The sequence below is a fragment of the Salvelinus alpinus genome, chromosome 28, assembly GCF_045679555.1.
Source record: "Salvelinus alpinus chromosome 28, SLU_Salpinus.1, whole genome shotgun sequence".
Classification (NCBI taxonomy): Eukaryota; Metazoa; Chordata; class Actinopteri; order Salmoniformes; family Salmonidae; genus Salvelinus; species Salvelinus alpinus.
The window spans coordinates 37,090,493-37,101,636 of NC_092113.1; the positions used below are offsets into that span (position 1 = coordinate 37,090,493).

The window sequence follows — 11,144 nt, forward strand, 5'->3', positions numbered from 1 at the left end:
TATCTACTCCAGATGACTATAAATGAGGAGAGAGGCCAGTCACACCCTGGGATTTATCTACTCCAGGGCCACTAGGCTGTTGTTGCTCTGCAGGTTCAGAGAGTCAATGGTCTCCTGGCAGACTTAGGCCTCTCAGGCTTCTCCACTTTCAGCGTCCGGCTGAGCTGCTTCGTCTGACCTTTAACCTCTGCTTCTTCCTGTTTCCTCTGGGACACTTCCTCAGGCAGCTGGACTACAACCTAGAGGATCACAATCAGTGGATCAATGACAATTTATTTGAATTGATATTGGATTGACATTAGACTTAGATCATATCTGTTAATGCTACTGACAGTAGAGGGCGGTACAACCTATCCCATGAATGGATGTAAGCCCTGTGTTGCTGGAGATACATTATCTAAACCCTTTCTTTTACGTTGAACTCAGCTGCTTCCTGTTTAGTCTTAGTTAATATCTGTTAATGCCACTGCTACATGCAACTGCCACCTAGCCAGTAACTGGATGTATGCTCTTTCTAAATAATAAACTTATTTTGTTACAACGGACTCACTAGTGTGCAGACTATCCAAAACAGATAAATTATATTCCAGCACATGGTGATATGGACATGGACAGAGTCAACTGATTATATGATGATATTTATGACAATCCTCTTGTGGTTCTGGAAAATAACATGATTGGAGCTGTAGCAAGCATTCTGTGGCATCAGTCAGAATAAAGGATCAGTTGGAAGATTGTTATGACTCTTCAGTTGACTCAACCACTTTCAGGATCTCTCATTGAAGACACGTTTATTATGATCCCCAGTAGCTACTGTTCCTGGGGAAGCAGAGATTCTGAGCCTCCAAATATCAAATCATATTTGATAATGATCACATTTGATGATCACTGAATGATTCCCTTCACAATTCAGAGTTAAAGACAGACCTGTGTTGCTGGAGATACATTATCTACACCAGTGGAGGCTGCTGAGGGGAGGACGGCTCATAATAATGTCTGGAACGGAGCAAATGGAATGGCATCAAACACAGGGGAACCACGTGTTTGTTGTATTTGATACCATTCCACTCATTCAGCTCCAGGCCTTACCATGAGCCCATCCTCCCCAATTAAGGTTCCACCAACCTCCTGTGATCTACACCCTTTCTGTGCAAGACTTCTCACAAAGACAATACGTTTGGAGGATCGCAGAATCAATGGATCAATGAGAAATACCTTGTATTGATATTGGCTTGACATTAGACTTAGTTCATGTCTGTTAATACTACTGACACTAGAGGGCAGTACAACCTATCCAGTGACCAGATGTAAGCCCTGTGTTGTTGGAGATACATTATCTAAACCCTTTCATTAACATTACCTGCCAATCTTTGAAGTTTCTCATTTATGTCAAGGAATGCTTCATCAATGCACTAGTCTATTTTCTTAGACACCCATGAGCAAAAGTTACATCACTGTTAAGCACGCTTCTATGAAGAGGGAACGCAACACCCTGTTACAACTCAACTCTCCGTGAAGTGAAAGAGGTATGGACTGTAGGTGCGAGTAAGGATGACAAAAGGCAGAGAATTGACCGTTTACTAGGAATGTATTCCTTCACAAGGTAATATGGGGAAAAGGGGCTGGACGGAACCAAAGCAAAGAACGTAAATATCCAAAGCCCCTCCTACCTTACATGCCTACCCACTACTTACCTAATTTAGCACCACCTGGAGCGCTAACCGAAATATAGGGGGTGGTCCGCCCAGGTCTTACCTAGTGTGCCTAGACAGTGAATATACTATAGGTATATGTATGCCCGCGGGCCTCTTGCCTAAGCACTCCCTAGGTGCCTTCCCCTTCCCCCCTGAGAACAAATGAAATAGAATATTAAACAATTACACAAACGAACTGAGAAACACAGGACATCAAATAAGCTCTGACTGAGCAACAAACTAACACAGAACATACCAAAGCTGCTCCCAGCAACAACTAACACAGTAAATAACCCACAGCCATCAGCCTTCTCGCTCAGCAATGATCTCTCTGAGAACACAACCAGCATATGATATAACCCTCTGCAATGATCCCTCTCTCAGCAATGATCTCAGGATATTACACGCAACCCCCTCTATCACAATCAATCTCTCAGTTATGATCTCCCTCTCTCTGTATTCTTTTTCTCCTGAACAGAACACTGGCGTTTATATAGCTCTAGAAGGAGTCTAATCGGATACAGCTGTAACTTGACGAGGGGGCGGGGTCAGCTCCAATCATCAATGGGGCTGACCAATCAGCTGCTTGGGGAGAATTCAGGAAGCCATCTCCTGAAACACACATACTCAAATACACAAACTACAACACAGAAACTGGGGAACGTAACAATCACACTATAATGTATTTTGGTGTCATTAAGATCTTTGCATAGCTTCTCTCTTAGAACCACAAAAAACCTGACTCAATCAGAAAGAGGTGTAACCATGTTTCAGACTGGAGAGGCAGGGGTTGGAACACTTCTGTTCTGTGGTTAAAAAGAGGATGTTTTTCAAGTTTGACTTAACTTTCACTTTCACTTTGCTCTAATTGTACAGTCACAAACACAGCAAGTTTCCAACAGCACACATGGTAGATATGCTGTATTCTATTCTAGTGTACATTGCACAGACATACAAGTATTTAGGCTTCCTAACCGTGAGCCAGGCTTTCTAACTTTGTCTCTTTAAGAGGAAGTGTAGCGTATAAACACATTTATCTGATGAAGTAACAGGAAAGGTGTGTCGCAACCTGCATCAGGGTGTCATTCTCCTCCGGCATTACCATGAGTTAGTTCCTCATACCGTCATGTAAACAGGTGAACTGAATATAACGTGTGTGTGCTATATTTAGACACAATGGAAACAACTGAATAGTCCCAAAAGTGCAAACTCTACCTGCCAGTTAAGCTAAATCATGAGCAGCTGTAGTATTTAAAGATATATGACCCAGGTCTGATTCACACATACAGCCTCATCTACAAATCTACCCGCTCAATGCATGATCCTACTGTTCATACTGTACCTTCCTGGATATGGTCTATAGCTGGACTAACCTGTCCTTCACTACCTTCCTGGACATGACCTGTAGCTGGTCAAACTGGTTCTTCAGCTGTTGTCTCAACTCATCCTGCTGGCCTTTAGCAGTGATCAGCTCTCCTTCCTTTATGGACAGAGTTCTACACAAGGAACTCACTGTACCTGCAGAGTACAGTATTAATTTGGATAACATACAACACAAGTTTCACCTTTAATTGACAGGATTGTTCACACCTATCCAAACCTTTCAGATCTCAGAGGTTGAGAACTAAGGGTTGATTGAGGATTGGGGGCTCATCCTCCCCCAGTTTAGGCTCTAAAGCTGTGTTTGATACTGTATCTCCATGTGAACACACCAGAAGAGATCACATGATTCTTCCTGGCCTCCTCTAACTCCCTCATCAGTGGTTGGTTGGTTCTCTCCACTTCTCTCATCTGTTCAGTAAGTGATACTCTGTTGTCGTCCTCCTCACTGTTCACAGCATTCTCTATATATCTGAAGAGCTGTGTTTGTGGCCATGTTCTAAGACTCAGACAAGGCCCCCATGCAAGATTAGATCCGTTTTAGGTCTTATACCAAACGATAACATTACATGCAGCCTATATAATTCAAATGTTAACAAATAATGAATTCCTATCTCTGACGAGTTTACTAAGGGTTAACCTCATTCTGTATGGCTTGGTGTCTGTGTCAAGAGAATTGTCAATCCCAATGATAATTACTAATTACTAACAATCAATAGCTTTGACTAATCCCCGAGGTTTGTAAGACCATGGGTAGTATAATAATAATTAGTCAATAGGCTAGTATAGTTTATTCAGAGAACATTCTAAATCAAGAATACAAAAACATCCATTTTATAGCTGCGCACATACTTCCACACACAAACAGTAGGTATCCTACGCACATACTGTATCACTACCCAGCCGTCAAAGATTAGGGGGACCTTGAGCAGAACTCCCTGTCCTCTCCCAAATCTCTAGTCAGGTCGGCACCGAATTTTGCTCAGACATTCTGTGTTTAAGATACAATAAAGACATATTGTACAGATATTATATGTTTTCAGGGTGGAATAATCTAATCATTAATTTAAACATATAAATTCAATTATCAGTCTGTCTCAGATTGAGTTGCTTCTCTGTCCAACAGGGCTGGGAACCCTCCATGTTCAGGACCCCACCCAGGGCTGGCATCTCTAAGCCTGTGGAGCTCCACTTCTATCCGGTCTATCTGCTGGCTCTTCTCCTGCACCTCCTTCTCCACCTCCCTCTGATTCCTGACCTCTTACAGACACACTATCAACTCCACCTTCAATACAAAGTAAAACACAGAAAAGTATGTGAGGTGACCAAGGTTACTTCAGCTCCTCAATTTAACTATTTGATTTCTATACCAATGTGGCTTTTCATTGGTTTTCTTTTAGTTTGACAGGTTTTATATTTAATGATAGATGTGTGTTGTGCTCTGTTTGATCTGGTATCTGTTTTAGTTTGCAGAGTCTTGTAACCTGAAGCTTCAAGTTTTTACTTTCATTTTTGTTTCTTTTTAAATTTGTTTTAGTTTAAATGTTAGTCCACCTTTATGGTTCAAAGGCAGTGGGATAGATGACACTATTATAGTTAGATCACTTTTATACTGTAGTTAGTGTTGGGGATAGAGGGATAGATGACACTGTTATAGTTACAGTACTTTTATACTGTAGTTATGGTCAGCTATAGAGGGATAGATGACACTATTAAAGTTATAGCACTTTTATACTGTAGTTAGGGTCAGGTATAGAGGGATAGATGACACTGTTATAGTTATAGTACTTTTATACTGTAGTTAGGGTAAGATATAGAAGGATAGATGACACTATTAAAGTTATAGCACTGCTGTGGTAATCAGTATGTGGCTGTATACCCATTAAACCTTATCAAATGGACAATGATCACAACTTGCTGTTCAGTACATGATCAAATAAAATGTTATTGGTCACATACATATGTTAATGCAAGTGTAGCGAAATGCTTGTGCTTCTAGTTCCGACAGTGCAGTAATATCTAATAAGTAATCTAGCAAATCCACAACGACTGCCTTATAAACACAAATGTAAAGGGATGAATAAGAATACAGTGGCTTGCAAAGTATTCAATCCCTTTGTATTTTTCGTATTTTGTTGCCTTACAACCTGGAATTAAAATAGATTTTTGGGGGGTTTGTAACATCTGATTTACGCAACATGCCTACCACTTTGAAGATGCAAAATATTTTTTCTTGTGAAGAAAACAAGAAATAAGACAAAAAACAGAACTTGAGTGTGCATAACTATTCACCCCCCAAAGTCAATACTTTGTAGAGCCGCCTATTTTGCAGCAATTACAGCTGCAAGTCTCTTGGGGTATGTCTCTATAAGCTTGGCACATCTAGCCACTGGGATTTTTGACCATTCTTCAAGGCAAAACTGCTCCAGCTCCTACAAGTTGGATGGGTTCCACTGGTGTACAGCAATCTTTAAGTCATACCACATATTCTCAATTGGATTGAGGTCTGGGCTTTGACTCCCCCATTCCAAGACATTTAAATGTTTCCCCTTAAACCACTCGAGTGTTGCTTTAGCGGTGTGCTTAGGGTCATTGTCCTGCTGGAAGGTGAACCTCCATCCCAGTCTCAAATCTCTGGAAGACTGAAACAGGTTTCCCTCAAGAATTTCCCTGTATTTAGTGCCATCCATTATTCCTTCAATTCTGACCAGTTTCCTAGTCCCTGCCGATGAAAAACATCCCCACAGCATGATGCTGCTACCACCATGCTTTATTGTGGGGAAGGTGTTCTCGGGTTGATGAGTGGAACGCTTATGGAGAGATATTTGGAGTGCTGTGACATGTCAGTACTACAACTTGCTGCATAGTTTGGAGGAAGAAGGCATCCTTGACCTGTAGAATTCTATCTGCCTCTTGTGTGGGACATGTGTTCCTACCTCGTCTGCGGGCAGATCTGCAGCATTTCAGAGATTTGGAATAATCACCCTTTAAGCACAGAGGTGAACCTGACACCTCATCAGCTGTGGCATATTGGAATGCTCCAAACACCTGTGTCTGAGCCAGACTATGCAGAGGTATGTGTTTGTGATGTGAATGGCTTGACAGATCTTCGTATAAATTTATCGTCACTATTTGTTTATTTTGAGCATTCAAGATTCAGCAGGTGGAGGACCTGCTTTATCAGGAGGATAATCTGGAAACACTGATAATGGGGTCATTGTTCCAGACATCCCATGGCCCCCTGTCTACTGAGAATGCTGTGCTGCAACGTCAAGTGACCCCTACCACTGACTCCTCATCTTTTGGTCAGGACATATACATGCATGCTCTTCAATTAGTTATAAGTCTCCAGCCTTTTTAGGTGCAGTCCTTCCACACTATGGAGGATATTGTTTTAGCCCCAGTGCCCCTCTTGACAATGGCAAAAATGTGTATATCTTTTGCTGGAAAAGAAAACGGCACCGCTTAATTGGTATGATGTAAACAAACTTGTTTCATTCATTGAAAAGAGCTTTTATGAAATGTAATTAAACTTATTGTAAACCAATGGTATTTATTTTCCACAAAGCATCTTTGTTAATTGACACTTCTCTCTAAAAACAAACCCAACATTTTAACATATAAAACTGATAAATACCATGTAACAATCAACATTATGTAGTAGTATAACAGTGTCAAAATAATCACGTGAATAATTGTAACATGTTCACGGCACTACCATTGGACATACAGCAAACGGGTTCCAAGTTCAGAGGTGAATCTATAGTACGTTCTAATAATGCAGTGATCAATAAAACACTATCCAGTTACAGAAGAGTGCAAGAATCCATAAGTGTCATAAAGGCTCCTGAGGTGACTTTCTCTCCCCATATAATTTATCGAGCTGTCACCTTTACAGTTATACATGACATCCAGTGTCTTAACATGAAAATCAAAAGCAGGCAATGACATAACAATGCTAGTGACACAGAGCTCAGTGAATGGTGCTTAGTACAATTATGTAAACACCAATACAGTAGATCCACAAATACACAACTTTGTCATGTCAAAATATAAAAATGAGCAGCTGAAAAATCCCTTAAATGTACATTTTAATAAAACCTTCCATCCCTTGCTGCATACAAATGAACCTTGGGTAATCAAAAGCACCAAATTCCTGTCTAACAGAGTGGCACTGTCTCAGTGTTATCTTCATCATTTCTGAGCTCCAGAGGTTTAGTTGGAGACCACTGAATAAGCAGTGACTCTGGTGGTTACAGGATACAGTACCAAAAATGAATAACATAAAGACAGACCTAGCACCTTTACTTGTGTATAATGCTAGCTTTAAGAATCTCTCAATGAGATAGACGTCAAGCCCGGAGATAAATTGGTCTATTACCCTGCATTTGGATAAAGTTTATATACTTGTATTCTATACCACTTGGTGTACACTATACTAAAATGGAGTCTTGGCCCCCATACTGTATATAGAACAACTTCAAGCACTTGTTAAACAAAATAAAGACTAAAAACAGAAAGAATCACATATTAAAGGGGAGAGAACCGATGATATAATAAAGTAGTTGCAGTACATCTGGAACACTATGTTGGCAAGGACCAGAAAATGAGTGAATTGTATGTCATTTCATTTACATAATTCCCATGGACTAGGATGATACAAAAAACACATTTTGTTGATACATTGTAACACTCTTTACTAGCAATGGAGCCACCTAAGGTTTTGGTGTTCGAAGGTATAGCCTAAGACCAGTGTATAAAACATAATGCAAAACCTTTACAAAAGCCCAAATACTATATCAGTCCCTCTGACTATTTCCAATAGTCCATTCATTCATCCATCCAGTGTTTAGACCTCTGAGCTATTGCTGCAGTCTACCATCCTATGAATGCTCTGAGTAGTAAGAAGTTAATAAAAAGCATTTTCTAAATTGCAGTTGTCAAGGGTGTACATTTAAGCATTAACCCCAAAATGAAGCAAGAAAGATTTGACTTCTTTACACAGGAACATAATGTACTGCATGTGGATTATCAGTCAGTTAAATTGAGTAGTCTTTCAGCTACACTCTATCAAACCTTGCAACATATTTGATTGTTGTTTCAGTGTTTGATTTAAATGCATCGTAATCTCTGAGGGCTGTGGGAAATGTTATCGTTTTGGTGTATGTACTAACAACAGGGTAACAAAGTGTGGTTAGGCATGCGTTGTAGACATGAGTAGTCAAAAATGACCACTATCTTGAACTTTTCTCTCTCTGAGACAAGCAGGTGTGTGTGGCTGCCCTGTCAGCCACTGCATTACACTGGGAACAGAAAGTGGTTCTCCATTGTCTTCTTTCTCTCCACTGTCTTCTTTCTCTCCATTGTCTTCAGCCACAGAGAGGCTCACTTTTCCATCTGGTTTAGCATATTAATATGTGGGGGGGGACAAATGTATAAGCGGTCAGTGCAATATAAACTGAAAATAAAATAACAGTTTGAAGTGTTACATTGACATCATTACTATGGAGCAGCTCATTTGAGTTTAAAGAGAAAAACATTAGATACTACAGTAACAACATCAGGGAGTAAGCACAAGTGCAAACAATACATACCATCAAGTTCTTGGAGGAAATCTTGAAAGAAATCCAAGATTTCTGTCTCCTTTTGTTTTGGAGAACCACATTCACTCATCTCTGGGGCCAGGTTTGAGATTATGTAGTGTGCATCAACCTAGACAATGAATTCCAAGACATACATTACTTTCACTATATTTCAGATACACAGGTCACCTGACCAAAACCCTATAAATAACAATCAGAATATTAAAAAGCACAGTTTGTTAATTACCATGTCATCATCGCCAATCACAAAGAGATTGAGACATTCCTTCGGTTTCTTCTGCATGACCTCAATTAAGATGTAGACTTCAAGGCCTTCATGCAGCTGCTGAAGCATTGTATGTACGTTTTGTGGTTAAATGCAGCAAAATGTCTCTTTAAAAAATGTACATTTACATTTAAGTCATTTAGCAGACGCTCTTATCCAGAGTGACTTACAAATTGGTGCATTCACCTTATGATATCCAGTGGAACAACCACTTTACAATAGTGCATCTAACTCTTTAGAAAATTAAAAAATGAAACGGATAGAGACATCGACATTCATTGAGATTTGCATATCTTACTGCAGAAACCTTGGTGCTCTTGTATGAATGGTCATGATAATGTACTCTAAAAACCAATTTGTTTGAAAAATATTAAATTAAATCAGTTGACACAAATTGTGGGTTGTTGCAATGTAAAAGAATAATGGAATTCAGTGTAGGGTGACAGGTCAAAGGCATCTTTGATCTGAAAGCACATTTTATTTTTCAAACACAACTAATTGCTAAAAGAGTAATGAGAAGAAAATGCTTTCAATTTCATCAACACACCGTTTCGATGAATGGGGACACCTCTGTGTCATGTACACTACCCTTTGTTAGGTCCTTCAGGGTCCCGGTCAACAGATAGTGGTAACACCACCCCTGCATAAATCGTGGAAACAGTCCACCTCGTGCAAGGCTCACTGCAAATATTTCACCTGCCACTCTGGATATAAGAGAAGGTGAAATAAGAAAATGTTCCTTCATAGTATTTTTTTTTTTTTACATTTAGAAACATATGTGTTTTACAGAATTGTACATGTGCCTAACACTTTTGTACAGTACTGTATGTATGTACATACAGGTGACTGTATATCAACTATGAAACAAATAGGACATGGCCTGCTTATGAGTTGCCATGAAAGAAAGTTAGATTAATTCAACTGAAAATTGCGAGAACAGGCGTTCGTAGCTAAATGCTTTTTTTTAGCTTGAGAATAAAAATTGCATGATTTATCATTCTATGGTATGTATGTAATACAGGTATGTATGTAATATAGTATAATGTTATGAACCGACACTGAATCGTAGGAGCTAACTACCAGGGTTGCAAACTGCCGAGGGACCAAAATGTGAACACTTTTTTTTGTTGCACTGAAACATGCAGGGGGAAATGCAGGTTTAAACTAATTAAACAACAAAGAATATGATCTATATGATCAGTGTGTGTAAAATAAAAAGTGGTTAATGTGAATCTAACTCACAGTTAAAAAATTTAAAGAAAGCAATCCAATGTTATTTGTTGCCTAGACTTTACTGCAAATGACACTCAAGTCGTGAGAAAAAAACAATATACTAATATCGCACTTGGGGAAAAAAAACATTTTAAAGTAGAAATATAATGAAACAAACAGGCATTCTATTTTTGCTCTATTATAGTGGCAACTATCGACATCGATCAAGTGCACAAGGCTACATGTGTGCAAAAACAACATTTACTGAGTAAAAAATATATATATTCCCCCATTGCTCAACATTTCTCTGGCTAGCTAACGGAGAACTCGACCTAACTAGCAAGATACTTAACAATGCTAACACTTGTTCCACCACACTTTCTCCATCAACTCAAACTTTCCAAATGCCAGTAGTTTTTCGGTTACAGCTCATGAAGTACGCTTCATCACCTTCTCACCCCCCTCTCCGTGACCAAGGTAAAGACAGATAATGACACTTATTAATATCCAACTTTAAACTGTCCGTGTCTCCGGTGTCTCCGGTGTCAGGCTTCTCTCCTAACGTTTCCTCTTCGTTATAGTTCAGGGGACGCGCTGCTGTAACTAGTAAATTGGTTCTCTTCTGTTGTCATGTGAACGACTGTCTGACCCTTGGATACAGCAGCTAGTATTGCTCCAAACAAGCATCACTTGTTCGCCTACAGCCAGTAGTGATCCAACCCCCCCATCACTGAACTACTACCTATGTAGAAGTTGGACGGAAGAACGCCCAGTGCTGGTTACCTGAGACGCCATCATCAAACAGTCCTTCTCTGTACTTTAAGTGTCTATGACTTCCTTTGTGTCGGAAAGAAAGGCTGAACACTATTGGTTGTAGCCAAACTGACACTCAAAAAATGACTGACCAACGGAGAAGCATCCTCCACACCTCCCACTAAAGCCCGCCCACAAGCTGTGGGGTCAAAAGTGCAAACTTTAACACCAATGACT

General features: G+C 39.8%; 1 long non-coding RNA gene across 6 annotated transcripts; it reads right to left on the reverse strand.

Moving 5' to 3' along the window:
* Positions 1-6,607: 6,607 nt before the first annotated feature.
* Positions 6,608-11,134, reverse strand: LOC139557817 (uncharacterized). Of its 6 annotated transcripts, none has more exons than XR_011671472.1 (5): positions 10,605-11,134; positions 9,490-9,646; positions 8,904-8,999; positions 8,669-8,786; positions 6,608-8,471 (listed from the first exon to the last, which is right to left on the reverse strand). It is a non-coding gene; the product is annotated as an uncharacterized lncRNA (long non-coding RNA). The 6 variants fall into 6 exon arrangements; XR_011671470.1 differs by having other exon boundaries at positions 8,904-9,002; XR_011671469.1 differs by having other exon boundaries at positions 8,904-9,049.
* Between the last annotated feature and the right edge of the window lie 10 nt (positions 11,135-11,144).